Source organism: Oryctolagus cuniculus, chromosome 13, assembly GCF_051225735.1.
Source record: "Oryctolagus cuniculus isolate XC-2025 breed Fujian yellow rabbit chromosome 13, ASM5122573v1, whole genome shotgun sequence".
NCBI lineage: Eukaryota > Metazoa > Chordata > Mammalia > Lagomorpha > Leporidae > Oryctolagus > Oryctolagus cuniculus.
This window is the reverse complement of record NC_142879.1, coordinates 79,165,303-79,182,133: the sequence shown is the minus strand read 5'-3', so window position 1 is coordinate 79,182,133 and position 16,831 is coordinate 79,165,303.

The window sequence follows — 16,831 nt, the reverse complement described above, 5'->3', positions numbered from 1 at the left end:
ACAGTGCGTGGCTTCTTTAGATTTTTTATTTCTTCCATTGATAGTTAATTGATTGTTCCCTCTTTATTGATGAAATTTTGGATTATGGTATCTTCTGAGTTTACCTTGGTTTGTTTTCCTGATTTACTAATATTTTTCTTCTCTTTTGAATTTTGGATATTTCTGCTTGGATTTATGCCTTAAACTAACCTTGGTATCTGTCTATTGATCTATTTGGAACTTCTAGAATCTGTCACATTTACTGCTACATTAGCCTGGGTGCAAGAATATATAGGAGGCCTGTGCCGTGGATCAACAGGCTAATCCTCCACCTAGCGGCCCTGGCACACCAGGTTCTAGTCCCAGTCAGGGCGCCGGATTCTGTCCCGGTTGCCCCTCTTCCAGGCCAGCTCTCTGCTATGGCCCGGGAGTGCAGTGGAGGATGGCCCAAGTGCTTGGGCCCTGCACCCGCATGGGAGACCAGGAGAAGCACCTGGCTCCTGCCTTTGCATCAGCGTGGTGCACCGGCCGCATCGCGCCAGCCATGGCGGCCATTGGAGGGTGAACCAACGGCAAAAAGGAAGACCTTTCTCTCTGTCTCTCTCTCTCTCTCACTGTCCACTCTGTCTGTCAAAAAAGAAAAAGAAAAGAATATATAGGATTCCCTCACACCAAGATATCCAATACTAGTATAGTGACCTGCGTTTCTTCTGTATTTTTTATTTGATTTAAATTTTCTGTAGACAGCATAAAAAAACCTGAAAACATAGGCAGGATCATCCTTAATTCCATCTGAAGGTGATTTAGATGCTCTGATCACTTCCTCCATTTTCTGCTTCTATTCCTTCCCTGTTGTATTTCAGAGATATTAACAACATCCCTTTCTATGCCATTGTGCTCCAGGAGAAATCAATATTCATAGCAGCATGAATTTTTCCATGTTCACATGTACAGTGTTTGAGTGTTGGAGGGGAACCTGAAAACCTATTTGAGTCATATAATGAGTGAAAGCAACAGACAGCAAAATGAGTAAAATGTAAAGTCAATATAAAAATAACTTTATCATAAAATCAGCTTATATCAATCAATAAGAAATCTTTAGATTACACGAAAACTCAGAAGAGCCTTTCTTTGTAAACATGGGTTTCAATCATCTGCTGGAGATTTATCCCATTATTCCTCAATGAGTGCAATTTTACCATGTCCAGAAGTAAATGACTCCATTATTCTTGCTCTGATAATTAGAAAACTCCTCCATATCAAGTGTCAATAATTTCTATTAACCATCCACCAATTAAGATAGGTAAAAAGAAAAAAATGTTCTCTGTTTTCTTGAATTTATATCATCTGGACTAATTCAACATTGATCTTTCTTGGTGAATATTTATTGAAGAGTCTGGTACCTAACAGATACAGAATCATAGGCTTTTGTTTTCCCTCTGGTTGTCATTCTCTATTTATATGGAGATATTTATTTTCCCAAGTATTTCCTGGATTCAGGTCCACATACTCCAACTGTTCCTGAATGTCTGCTCAGCTTCAGAGGGAAAAAGTTGGCTTCTGCCATAAGGTGGCAAGGTCTAAATGGAGATATGGAAGAGCAACAATGAAGAAGACTACAAGTAATTTCTTATAAGAATGAGTGGTGGGTGCCAGGTTTTAGCTGTGTTTGACAAAGACTCTATCAAAGATTCTTTTATTATCCTCCAGGGTACTGGGATTTTCTCACTGACTGTCTCTGGAGTATTTCACCACATGACACCTGGATGAAGGGCTACTGCTCAAATGTACTAGAAGTTAGTGCAACCTAATTACATGATCACAAATTTGGAAAATGCCTTTTACTTGGGCCATAATTGCATTTTGTTCTGCCAGCAGAACCAAACCGAAACTTCATAGATAGCTGCCTAAAGTAGATAGTAAGTCTCCACGGGTCTGATAGAGACAGCTTGTAACTCACACTCCTGACAATTCTGAATTTCATGTCACATGAGTGTCACAACACGAAAAGAGAAGTGGTATTTTTTACATATATTAGAATTTATTTACCACAAAATCTTCATACATGATAGAAAAGAAGAAATAAATAAACTTTTCTCTTTTTTCCAGAAAATGATCAAAATAACAAATATTCCTTCCTAAAACATGGAACACTGACCATGGCTCAGGTTTGTGAAGATGTAAAGAAAATTTGTATTTTTCCAGTTAACATAAGGGGAATCAATTATGTTGATAGTGGCAATAGGAACAAATATAGCTAATAAATATTTTGAGTGATTTATGTGTATCAAGTAGAATTCTAAATCAATCCTCACAAGCAGTCATAAAATCTATCAAGTAGGTCAAGATTGGAGTACTGAGAGAACATTCAGGCCATACTGCATCATTTTGAAAATGGCGATGATGTTAGAAGTTGTATGAGAGGAGGCTTATGAAAGAAAGATATCCAAATAGCCAACAGACACATGAAAAAATCTTCAAGATCACTAGCAATCAGGGAAATGCAAATCAAAACCACAATGAGGTTTCACCTCACCCCGGTTAGAATGGCTCACACTCAGAAATGTACCAACAACAGATGCTGGAGAGGATGTGGGGAAAAAGGGACACTAACCCACTGTTGGTGCGAATGCAAGCTGGTTAAGCCACTATGGAAGTCATTCTGGAGATTCCTCAGAAACCTGAAGATAACCCTACCATTCAACCCAGCCATCCCACTCCTTGGAATTTACCCAAAGGAAATGAAATTGGCAAACAAACAAGCTGTCTGCACCTTAATGTTTATTGCAGCTCAATTCACAATAGCTAAGACCTGGAACCAACCCAAATGCCCATCAACTACTGTTGATGATGATACAGAAACTGGATAAAGAAATTATGGGACATGTACTCTATAGAATACTATACAGCAGTCAAAAACAATGAAATCCGGTCATTTGCAACAAGATGGAGGAATCTTTAAAACATTATGCTGAGTGAATTGAGCCAGTCCCAAAGGGACAAATATCATATGTTCTCCCTGATCGGTGACAACTAACTGAGCACCCAAGGGGAAACCTGTTGAAGTGAAATGGACACTATGAGAAACAGTGATTTGATCGGCTCTTGTCCTGACTGTTGATGTACAATGTAGTACTTTATCCATTTTAATATTTTCTCTTTGTTTTGTTCTAGTACTATTGGTTGAACTCTGTGATTAACACACAATTATTCTTCGGTGTTTAAATTTTAACTGAAAAGTGATCCCTGTTAAATATAAGAGTGGGAATAAGAGAGGGAGGAGATGTACAATTTGGGACATGCTCAATCGGGCTTGCCCCAAATGGTGGAGTTAGGAACGAGCCAGTGGATTCCAATACAGTCCCATCAAGGTGGCATGTACCAATGCCGTCTCACTAGTCCAAGTGATCATTCAGTTTACAACTGATCACACTGATAGGTCTAAGAGTCAAAGGGATCACACAAACAAGACTAGTTTCTGCTAATACTAGCTGATAGAATAAAAAAGGGAGAGAACGATCCATCATGGGAAGCGGGATACACAGAAGACTCATAGAATGACAGATGTACTAAATAGCACTCTGGCCTGAGAATCAGCCTTTAAGGCATTCAGATCTGGCTGAAGAGCCCATGAGAGTATTTCAGGCATGGAAAGCCAAGACACCCTGGTGGGCGGGGGCGGAAAGAAGACTTAAATGGAAGATCTCTGCGAGTGAGATACCAGTGGAAAGAACGGGGCCATCAAAGAAGGAGGTACTTTTCTCTGAAGGCAGGAGAGAACTTCTACTTTGACTATGACCCTGTCGGAATAAGATGGAAGTCAGCAAACTCAAAAGGCTTCCATAGCCTTGGCAACTCATGACTAGAGCCTAGGGTGATTACTGATGCCATAAACAAGAGTGTCAAATGGTTAAGTCAACAACAGGAGTCACTGTGTACTTACTTCTCATGTGGGATCTGTCCTTAATGTGTTGTCCAATGTGAAGTAATGCTATAACTAGTACTGAAATAGTATTTTACATTTTGTGTTTCTGTGTGGGTGCAAACTGATGAAATCTTTACTAAATATATACTGAATTGATCTTCTGTATATAAAGATAATTGAAAATGAATCTTGATGTGAATGGAATGGGAAAGGGAGCGGGAGATGGGAGGGATGTGAGTGGGAGGGAAATTATGGGGGGGGAAGCCATTGTAATCCATTAACTATACTTGAAAATTTATATTTACTAAATAAAAATAAATTATAAAAAAAGAAAGAAAAATATGAGATAAGGCATGTTGCAGTCCCAGGAGAAATTATGAGGAAAAATCAGAGATGTTTAGGGAAATTTTTTGAAGTTTCAATTATGGTGTTACATGACGTTTATAACCTAACAAAATTTTAAGTAAAACCTTCCTCATTCTCTATTGATTTAGGAGTACATTCTTCACAAAGTAGAAGCTGTCTCAATGTAGCCTCCACATGCAGGAGAAGACAATGGAAGCAATTTATAACTTTCCTGTCTCTTCTTCATTAGTTGCTTTTTCTTAGCACTAAATATGGTGGTCAGCCCTGAGATCCACTGGGACTCAAACTTTCATGAAATGCCACAGCATTTTTCATAGATTCTGAATATTCCTGAATAGGTGCAAAATGGATGAGGAGGTATTGTAAAGACAAAAATTATTAACTTTTTGGGTTGTTTTGGTTAGGATATACTCAGGTCAGACTACCTGTAATCAAATTAGCTCAAATACCATAAAATGGTTACTGCTGTAGACTGAATAAAAAGTCGAATTAATTGACAACAGATAAGAATTATGTTTATTTGGGGCTTATGATTACAATCCTGGAAACACAGAATTCAAGTAGCCCTGAAAATGATATTAATATTTTACAAAATAGTGGCTGGTTTCCTATCTCAAACAAAAGGGGGGTTAATTATATCTCCTATTTTTTTAATGTCTATTAATAAAAGAATAAATTTCATATATTTCATAGATATAATTCTAAGAAGATAACCATACTTTTCTTCCACAATACCCTCTCTTTTTCTCTTTTTCCTTTAATTTTTGAAGTCATATAATTTTTTTTAAACTTTTATTTAATGAATATAAATTTCCAAAGTACAGCTTATGGATTACAATGGCTTCCGCCCATAACGTCCGTCCAACCCGCAACCCTCCCCTTTCCCACTCCCTCTTCCCTTCCATTCACATCAAGATTCATTTTCGTTTCTTTTTATATACAGAAGATCAGTTTAGCATACATTAAGTAAAGATTTCAACAGTTTGCTCCCACACAGAGACATAAAGTGAAAAATACTGCTTGAGTACTAGTTATAGCATTAAATCTCAATGTACAGCACACTAAGGACAAAGATCCTACATGAGGAGTAAGTGCACAGTGACTCCTGCTGTTGACTTAACAAATTGACACTCTTGTTTATGGCATCAGTAATCACCCTAGGCTCTTGTCATGAGCTGCCAAGGCTATGGAAGCCCCTTGAGTTCACTGACTCTGATCATATTTAGACAAGGCCATGGTCAAAGTGGAAGTTCTCTCCTCCCTTCAGAGAAAGGTACCTCCTTCTTTGATGACCCATTCTTTCCACTGGGATCTCACTCGCAGAGATCTTTCATTTAGGGTTTTTTTTTTTTTTTCCCCAGAGTGTCTTGGCTTTCCATGCCTGAAATAGTCTCATGGGCTTTTCAGCTGGATCCGCATGCCTTAAGGGCTGATTCTGAGGCCAGAGTGCTGTTTAGGACATCTCCCATTCTATGGGTCTGCTGTTTATCTCACTTCCCATGTTGGATCATTCTCTCCCTTTTTGATTCTATCAGCTAGTATTTGCAGACACTATTTTTGTTTATGTGATCCCTTTGGTTCTTAGTCCTATCATTATGATCAATTGTGAACAGAAATTGATCACTGGGACTAGTGAGATGGCATTGGTACATGCCATCTTGATGGGATTGAATTGGAATCCCCTGGTATGTTTCTAACTCTACCATTTGAGGTAAGTCAGCTTGAGCATGTCCCGAATTGCACATCTCTTCCCTCTCTTATTCCCACTCTTAGATTTACCAGTGATCACTTTTCAGTTAAGTTTCAGCACTTAAGAAGAATTGTGTCTTGATTACAGTATTCAACCAAAAGTATTAAGTAGAACAAACAAAAAAAATACTAAGAGGGATAACATATCAAGTTGCTCATCAACAGTCAGGGTGAGGGCTGATCAAGTCACCGTTTCTCATAGTGTTCATTTCACTTTAACAGGTTTCCTTTTTGGTGCTCAGTTAGTTGTCACCTATCAAGGAGAACAAGTGGTATTTGTCCCTTTGGGATTGGCTTATTACACTCAGTATAATGTTTTCCAAATTCCTAACAGGGATCACTTTTCAGTTAAAATTTAAACACCTAAGAATAATTGGGTGTTAATTACAGAGTTCAACCAATAGTACTAGAACAAAAAAAATACTAAAATGGATAAAGTATTACATTGTACATCAACCGTCAGGACAAGAGCCGATCAAATCACTGTTTCTCATAGTGTCCATTTCCTTTCAACAAGTTTCCCCCTTGGTGCTCAGTTAGTAGTCGCTGATCAGGGAGAACATATGATATTTGTCCCTTTGGGACTGGCTCAATTCAATCAGCATGATGTTTTCCAGATTCCTCCATCTTGTTGCAAATGACCGGATTTCATTGTTTTTGACTGCTATATAGTATTCTATAGAGTACATATCCCATAATTTCTTTATCCAGTCTACTGTTGATGGGCATTTGGGTTGGTTCCAGGTCTTAGCTATTGTGAATTGAGCTGCAATAAACATTAAGGTGCAGACAGCTTGTTTGTTTGCCAATTTCATTTCCTTTGGGTAAATTCCAAGGAGTGGGATGGCTGGGTTGAATGGTAGGATTATCTTCAGGTTTCTGAGGAATCTCCAGAATGACTTCCATAGTGGCTTAACCAGTTTGCATTCCCACCAACAGTGGGTTAGTGTCCCTTTTCCCCCACATCCTCTCCAGCATCTGTTGTTGGTAGATTTCTGAATGTGAGCCATTCTAACCGGGGTGAGGTGAAACCTCATTGTGGTTTTGATTTGCATTTCCCTGATTGCTAGTGACCTTGAACATTTTTTCATGTGTCTGTTGGCCATTTGGATTTCCTCTTTGGAAAAATGTCTATTGAGGCCCTTGGCCCATCTCTTAAGTGGGTTGTTTGTTTTGACGTTGTGGAGTTTCTTGATTTCTTTGTAGATTCTGGTTATCAACCCTTTATCTGTTGCATAGTTTACAAATATTTTTTCCCATTCTGTTGGTTGCCTCTTCACTCTCCTGACTGTTTCTTTTGCAGCACAGAAACTTCTCAATTTAATGCAATCCCAAATGTTTATTTTGGCTTTGACTGCCTGTGCCTCCAGGGTCTTTTCTAGGAAGTCTTTACCGGTACCTATATCTTGCAGGGTTTCTCCAATGCTCTCTAATAATTTGATGGTGTCGGGTCCTAGATTTAAGTCTTTAATCCATGTTGAGTGAATTTTTGTGTAAGGTGAAAGGTAGGGGTCTTGCTTCATGATTCTGCACGTGGAAATCAAATTTTCCCAGCACCATTTATTGAATAGACTGTCCTTACTCCAGGGATTGGTTTTGGATCCTTGATCAAATATGAGTTGTCTGGAGATGTTTGGGTTGATTTCTGGTGTTTCGATTCTGTTCCATTGGTCTATCCATCTGTTTCTGTACCAGTACCATGCTGTTTTTTTTCAATTTTTTAAAGATTGTATTAATATATTTGAGAGGTAGAGTCACAGAGAGATGGACAGAGAGAGAGGTCTTCCATTTGCTATGCTTTTTTGATTACAACTGCCCTGTAGTATGTCCTGAAATCTGGTATTGTGATGCCTCTGGCTTTGTTTTTGTTGTACAGGATTGCTTTAGCTATTCGAGGTGTCCTGTGTCTCCATATGAATTTCAGCATCATTTTTTCCGGATATGAGAAGAAGGTCTTCGGTATCTTGATTGGTATTGCATTGAATCTATAAATTTCTTTTGGGAGAATGGACATTTTGATGATATTGATTCTTCCAATCCATGATCATGGAAGATTTTTCCATTTCTTGGTATCCTTTTCTATTTCTTTCTTTAAGGTTTTGTAATTTTCATCGTAGAGATCTTGAGCGTCCTTGGTTAAGTTTATTCCAAGGTATTTGATTGTTTTTGTAGCTATTGTGAATGGGATTCATCTTAGAAGTTCTTCCTCAGCCATGGCATTGCCTGTGTATACAAAAGCTGTTGATTTTATACCCTGCTACTTTGCCAAACTCTTCTATGAGTTCCAATAGTCTCTTAGTAGAGTTCTTTGGGTCCCCTAATAAAGAATCATATCATCTGCCAAGAGGGATAGTTTGAGTTCTTCCTTCCCAATTTGTATCCCTTTAATTTCTTTTTCTTGCCTAATTGCTCTGGCTAGAACTCCAGAATTATATTGAATAGCAGTGGTGAGTGGGCATCCCTGTCTGGTACCAGATCTCAGTGGAAATGCTTCCAACTTTTCCCCATTCAATAGGATGTTGGCTGTGGGTTTTTCATAGATTGCTTTGATAGTATCGAGGAATGTTCCTTCCAAACCCAGTTTGCTTAGAGTTTTCATCATGAAATGGTGTTGTGTTTTATCAAATGCTTTCTCGGTGTCTATTGAGATAATCATATGGTTTTTCTTCTGCAGTCTGTTAATGTGGTGTATCACATTGATTGTTTTGCGCACATTAAACCATCCCTGCATACCAGGGATAAATCCCACTTGGTCTGGGTGGATGATCTTTCTGATGTGTTGTTGCATTCTATTGGCAAGAATTTTATTGAGGATTTTTGCATCCATGTTCATCAGGGATATTGGTCTGTAATTCTCTTTCAATGCTGCATCATTTTTCTGGCTTAGGAATTAAGGTGATGCTGACTTCATAGAAAGAATTTGGGAGGACTCCCTCTTTTTCGATTGTTCTGAATAGTTTGAGAATAATTGGAGTTAGTTCTTCTTTAAATTTCTGGTAGAATTCAGCAGTGAATCCATCTGGTCCTGGGGTTTTCTTTGTTGGGAGGGCCTTGATTGCTTTTTCAATTTCTGCCTCAGTTATGGGTCTGTTTAGGTTTTCTATGTCTTCCTGGTTCAATTTCGGTAGGTTTTATGTGTCCAGGAATCTATCCATTTCTGATAGGTTTCCCTGTTTGCTGGCATACAAGTCCTTGTAGTAATTTCTGATGATTCTTTTTATTTCTGTGGTGTCAGTTGTTACGTTTCCTTTTTCATCTCTGATTTTATTGATTTGGGTTTTTCTCTTTTTTTTTAGTTAGTTGGTCCAATGGGGTGTCAATTTTGTTTATTTTTTCAAAAAACCAGCTCCTCGTTTGGCTGATTTTTTGTAATGTTTTTTGATTCAATCCTGTTGATTTCTTCTCTGATTTACATTATTTCTCTTCTCCTACTAGATTTGGGTGTGGTTTGCTGTAGGTTGTCTAAATCCTTGAGGTGAATTGAAAGCTCATCTATTTGGTGCCTTTCCAATTTCTTGATGTAGGCACCTATTGATATAAACTTTCTTCATAACACTGCTTTTGCTGCATCCCATAAGTTTTGGTATGTTGTGCTGTTATCCTCATTTCCTTCCAGAAAATTTTTGATTTCTTTTTTAATTTCTTCTATGACCCATTTTCATTAAGGAGCATGTTTTTCTATCTCCATGTGTTTGCATATGCTCTAGGGATTCCTGAGTTGCTAATTTCCAACTTCATTCCTTTATGGTCTGAGAAACTGCATGGTATGATTCTAATTCTTTTGAATTTGCTGAGACTTGCTTTATGGCCTAGTATGTGGTCAATCCTAGAGAAGGTTCCATGTACTACTGAGAAGAATGTAAAATCTTTAGCTGTAGGATTGAAAGTTCTGTATATATCTGTTAGATCCATTTGGGCTATAGTGTCATTTAAATCTACTGTATCCTTGTTGATCTTCTGTCCTGTTGATCTATTTCTGAAAGTGGAGTATTGAAGTCCCCCAGTACTATTGTATTGGAGTCTAAGTCTCCCTTTAAGTCCGTTAACAAATCTTTTAGATAAACCGGTGCCCTGTAGTTAGGTGCATATACATTGATAATTGTTATATCTTCCTGTTGAATTGATCCCATAATCATTATATAGTGTCCCTCTTTGTCTCTCTTAACAGTTTTTGTGGTAAAGTTTATGTTGTCTGATATTAAGATGGCTACGCCCGCTCTTTTTTCATTTCTGTTGGCATGTTATATAGTTTTCCAGCCTTTCACTTTCAGTCTGTATGGATCTTTGTTGGACAGATGTGTTTCTCATAAGCAGCAAATAAATGGGTTTTGTTCCTCAACCCAATCAGCCAATCGGTGTCTTTTAACTGGACATTTCAGGCCATTAATGTTCAATGTGCAAAGTGGTAACTTTGCCCTGCCATTTGCCAAAGATAAGTTCTAATATATGCTTTGAACTCCCTGTGATCTTTTGCTGTGAGGTTTCCTTCCTTTACCTTCTTTCATATTGATGACCGTGTTTCTGTGTTTCTGTGTGTAACACATCTTTAAGCATCTTTTGCAGGGCTGGAAGAGTGGCGACAAATTCTTTCAATTTCTGTTTTCTATGAAAAGTCATTATTTCACCTTCATTCACAAATGATAGCTTTGCAGGAAATAATATTCTGGGCTGGCAGTTGTTTTCTCTTAGTACCTGGGCTATATCTCGCCATTCCCTCCTAGCTTGTAGGGTTTCTGATGAGAAGTCTGCTGTGAGTCTGATTGGAGATCCTTTGAGAGTAATCTGACGTTTCTTTCTTGCACATTTTAGGATCTTTTCTTTATGTTTCACTGTGGAGAGCTTAATTACAACGTGTCGTGGTGAGGATCTCTTTTGGTCGTGTTTATTAGGGGTTCTGTGAGCTTTCTGTACTAGGATTTCTCTGTCCTTCTCCAAACCTGGGAAATTTTCTGCTAATATCTCACTAAAAAGGCCTTCTAATCCTTTCTCCTTCTCCATGCCTTCAGGAACTCCTAGAACCCTAATGTTGGGTTTTTTAATAGTATCCTGAAGATTCCCAATATTTTTTAGATTTCTAATTTCCTCTTCTTTTCTTTGGTTTGATTGTATATTTTCCTGTGCTCTGTCTTGTAAATCTGATATTCTCTCTTCTGCTTCACCCATTCTGTTTGTAAGGCTCTCTAATGTGTTTTTCATTTGATCTATTGAATTCTTCACTTCATTACAATTTCTCATCACTATCACAGTTTCCTGTTGTAGTAGTTGTTTCATTTCATTTTGATTCCTCCTTAATATTTCATTTTCATGAGAGAGATTTTCTATCTTGTCCATTAAGGATTTCTGTAGTTCAAGAATTTGTTTTTGAGAACTTCTTAATGTTCTTATCAATTTTATGAGATCTGCTTCTTGCATTTCTTCTATCTCATCATCTTCATAATCTTGAATTGGGGTGTCTTTTTCATTTGGGGGCTTCATAGTGACTTCCTTGTTTTATTATCTTGGTTTTTGCATTTGTTATTTGGCATATTGGAGATATTTGGTTTCTTCACTGTGGTGCTTTTTCTTGTTATACTATGACTCTAGATTAAGTGGACTCTCTGTTTTTGATGGAGCCTTGGAGGCTTGAGATGGGTGTGGCCTGAGAGCTCTGTTTGGTGTGCCAAAGGTGACACTCCCAGGTTAGGTGTGGTTGATCTCTCTCTCTTTCTTTCTTTCTTTTGATTCAAAAGGGAAGTAATTCCGCACAGCTGAACGAAGTTGGAGGTAGTTTATCAGGCAAATGATATACCCACAGTATCAGAGATCAGAAGCTCTTTCCCAAGGACCACACAGGGAATCTGTTCTGCCCTCAGAGTGGGCTCAAATTCTCCTTCAGTCTCCCACTGGATTGCCAAAGTTACGGAATTGTAGTGTCTCTGGAGAGTACTCACGTGAATTCTGTGAGTTCTCTCCCCCATCGTCTCTTTTTTCACAGTCTCAGTTCAGTAGCACCACAAATTTACTAGGTCCTAATCTCCTGTTAATTTGCCCCGCCCAGAGTCAGATTTTTCTGCTAGGCTCAGGGCTGGTGCAGACCTGAGGTCGCTCTGCTTATGACGTATGTCCAAGATGGCGCCTGCTCTTTGTCTTGCTCGCCCTTGAGAGGTGAGCGGAGAGAGGGAAACCCGTGTCCGTAGCAGTCACTTTCTCTCTCTCTCTCTCTCTCTCTCTCTCTCTTCTAGTTAGCCTGGTGAACTTCTCCCCAGGGTCGTTCCCTCTAGTCTCCTCTTTCCGCTTTCCTGCCGGTGTCTCGGGCTATTGAGGTTCGGCTCACCTTGCGTTCCAGCGCTGGTGTGTTGAGTCTGCCACTGGTGTCCTGAACTGTGGGCTCCCACGCTCTCCACGCAGGTCCACTGTGAATCACTCTTTCCGGAAGAGTTTCTTCTGCTGTTTCTTCCCCTACTCTTCCTTGAACCTGCAGTATCTCCACTTTTATTAAACTGTCTCTCCCCGGACTATCAGTGTGCTCCCTTCCTATTCCTCCATCTTATCTCCTACATATAATTTTTTTAAAAAGATTTATTTATTTATTTGAGAGGCAATTACAAGATAGAGAGAAGGAAAGACAGAGAGAGAGGTCTTCCATTTGCTGGTTCACTCTTCAAATGACCACAACAGCTGGAACTGGGCCTATCAGAAGCCAGGAGCCAGGAGCTAGGAGCCAGGAGCTTCTTCTTCTTCCTTTTTTTTTTTGTTTAAAGATTTATTCATTTATTTGAGGGCAGAGTTACACACAGAGAGAAGGAGAGGCAGAGAGAGGTCTTCCAGGTTCTGATTCACTAGCTAGATGGCTGCAACAGTCGGAGCTGCGCTGATCCGAAGCCAGTAGTCAGGAGCATCTTTCGGGTCTTCCACGGGGGTGCAGGGGTCCAAGGACCTTGGCTTTCTTCTACTGATTTCCAAGGCCATAGCAGAGAGCTGGATTGGAAGGGGTGCAGTGAGGACTAGGACCGGCTCCCATATGGGATGCTGGTGCTGCAGGTAGTGGCTTTATCCGCTATGCCACAGCATCATCCCCAACCAGGAACTGCTTCTGGGTCTCCCAGGTGGGTGCAGGGGCCCAAGAAGTTGGTCATAAGCTGTATTACAAGAGGGGCAGCCATGGCACAAACCATCACCCATATGGGATGCCAGAGCCATAGGCAGAGGCTCAACATACTCTGCCACAGCACTGGCTCTGAAATAACATAATTCCAATTTACTTTATTTTAACAGACTTAATGCAACACTAACCATAATGTTCAACAAGTGAAAATTAAGACAATTACTGTCCCACAATTAAGATTGATGCAACGGGCAGGTGCTATGGAGTTCCGGGTAAAGCTGCCACCTGCAATGTGGGAATCCCATATGGGCACTGGTTTGAGTCCCTGTTGCTCCACTTCCAATCTAGCTCTCTGCTATGGTCTGGGAAAGCAGTAGAAGATGGCCCAAGTCCTTGGGCCCCTGAACCCATGTGGGAGACCCAGAAGAAGCCCCCGGCTCTTGCTTCTGACTGGCTCAGCTATGGCCATTGTGGCCAATTGAGGAGTGGACCAGCAGATGGAAAACCTCTCTCTCTCTCGCTCTTTCATCTCTCCTGCCTCTCATTCTCTTTATGTGTAACTCTTTCAAATAAATAAATAAACATTTTTTTTTAAAAAGATTGATGCAGAAGGATCAAGCTGTCTTCTAAAAAGGGGATTGAATACAGATTCAGGAAACAAGCAGTGTTTACACATAATATTGTAGGAGCTAGTGATTTTTTTTAGGGATACAGAAGCAAAGTCGTGTTCACATCTTTATGTACTCAGGTGGATATATACAAAAAAGCTCAATTCTAAACTTCACCTGCAGACTTGCCTGATGTCATTTTTAGCAAGAGACCCTCAACTGCATTTTGAATTTCCTAAAATCAATGCTCCACAGTTTAATTTTCTTTCAAAAATTCTTAATTTATTTCAAAGAGGGGAGCAGATTACTCATCTAGTTTCATCTCCTGAATGTGCACAACATCTAGAGCAGGGTCAGGAAAAAAGCCTGGAGCTCGGAACTCCTAGTCTCCCATATGTGTTTCAAGGAATCAACCAATTGAACCATCACTTGTGGCCTATCAGAGTGCATAGCAGTAGGAAGCTGGACTAGGGGGTGGATTGGCACATGAACTCAGGCATTCTGTTATGGGATTGGGTGTCCCAATTGGCTTCTTAAGCTTTGTGTCAAGCCCAAACCTTTAATTTTCTTTTTTTTGACATCTTGTACCAAGACATCCAGAACAAGGTAAGCTGTAGATGCTGTCCACTGAGAGTCAAAGACTTCTCTCACATCTCCTGGTTCTTCCTTCTTCAGTACACTGATGTTATCCTGTAGGTAGGAGAAGATAGTCATGGTAAAACACTGAACTGTGAGGCTTGTGTGTTTAGCAAAATACTTCTGATCTCTGTGTATGCCATTTCAATAGATATTTACACATATTATACCATGTGTAGGTAGAACACATAGAAAACCATTAATACAAGGATTTAATCCAAAGGCTAACCAAAAATTGTGAGCTCAAGAGAGATAGAGCATGTTGTAATGCTCCAGACACACAAACCAGGTTAAGCCAAGATATATAAGGATTTAAATATCTATCACATAGGAACAGATTGGTAGAATTTCGTTGTGGATAAGAAAATAGAAAAGAAGTTGGATGCTTTTGTTGAACTGTGCATATTGTTTTATTTGTAACCCCAAGTGTTATAAGGTTAAAGTAATAATTACCTAAAAAGTAATAACCAAAAAGCCAGTATTTAATTTGATATTGAAAAGTAATAATTAAAAGTCAAATGAAAGCAATATGTAGTAAATTAACTAAGATGATTATTAACAAAAAACATTAATTCAACCTGTGCTTATTGGAAACATGATAATTCAATAAGCACTAACCTGCAATGAAGCTGTAGAAATAGAATAAGTGTATAAGGGAGCAAAGAATTCAGTAAGATCAGAGATCCCAGAAAATAAAGAACTATAAATCTCTAATGCAACACTGATTAAACACATTTTTGAGTTCATTCATACATGACCTTATTTGAAGTGATGTGTTAGTGTTCACAAGCAAAATTCATGTCAATAAAGTATTTTTGAATTATTTTATTTCCCAGATAGTTTACTAGTTCGAAATAATACCAATGGGTTGTTTGAGTTTCTCTTGAAACCTAAGTCTTTAATGAAGCCATGCTTCTGAAAATAAGTCAATTTTTATACAACCTGCTTATAAAGAAAATAAATATTTGGTTTTTAATTAAAATGTCCAGAAGGATTTTACAAAAACAGGAATAGCAAATAACCAAAACAATTAAAATAGTCTTAATAAGCAATGGGAGGCTCCAAACCCCATCAAAATCAATAGAGTATCTAAGGCACCTCAGGTTCAGGTGATACAATCATCTAAGAGTTCTGATAACCAAATATATGATTTTTGCCAGTTTGAGAATGTGAAACCAAAAGGTTAATGTCCAATAATTATTATTTTGAATAAGAATGAAGAAAACCCAATAGTTGATAAACCAGTGACACTGGAAATCACGTTCTGCCTACCATTTGTGAAAGATGAGGAAATTGATGCCCAGCAAGAAACTTAGGAGGCACCAGTTAACTTTTCAGCTTCCTAATCTATTTCATTAGAGTAGTACATAATCTAGATTTTAATATTCATAGGCTAGTAAGCCAAGTATGAAGTGTTTCAGAGATGTGAATTTGAAAAAAAAAATTCCCATCAAATCTCCAAAGGCAAGTTGGAAATATGCAATATTTTGCTGTTTTAATTCCTTTATACCTGTGTTGAAAAACTTAGTTAATATGTTGATTGACTTACACATTTTTTTCAATTCCATCTAAAAATATTAGACCAAATTTAAATGAGAAAGTTACATATAATAATCCTTTTGAGCACCTTAAAGGTCATGATACTTAATGGGGACCACCATCTCTTGGAAGAAAAAGATATCTAATGTCCAGTTCAGGAAGAAAGCTCCAGAGTAGATATTCAGGGGACTCCACTCTTCACCAGGGAAGATGATGCTCACATATTTTAAAAATCTCTGAAAAGCTCACAAACAACAGTACAGCACATCCTAGATTTGTGACTAACGAGAGCATGTAAGGCTGTCATTTTCAAGTATAAAAGATTAGTGTTCTATTACCCAATCTGTGCAAGACACCTAGTTATGGAAGTTCACATTTAAGGCACGGAAATTATCAGAAGCCCACCAAAGACATAAAAATAACATACTTTAGGGAACAGCAGGTTGAAATGTAGAAAAGGCTGGGAAAATTATGGATATTATGGATTATATTACAATTCTCTAAACTGCATTATGAGAGATACCAAGTGAGGAATTTGGCTTTGACTGAGACATTTTTATTATTTATTTAATTTGTTTCAATTTTATTAAAAGCAGACAGAAAAAAAGTGGCATATACACAGAGATCTAGAGAGAGAGAGAGAGAGAGAGAGGGATCTTCTACATGCTATTTCATAACTTGAATGACTGCAACAGTCAGAGGTTGGTCAGGATGAACCAGGAGTCTGGAAGTTAATATGGGTCTTCCACATAGGTGTCTTGGACTCAAGTACTTGAGCCATGATCTGCTATCCCTCTTGGTTCACATAAGCAGGAAGCTGGATTAGAAATGGAAAAGCCTGTTCATTAAATAAAAGTTAAAAAAAAAAGAAATGGAAAAGCCTGGACTAGAATCAGGTCCTCAATATGAGATGTGGGCATCCCAGGCGATGTCTTAACTGCTGAG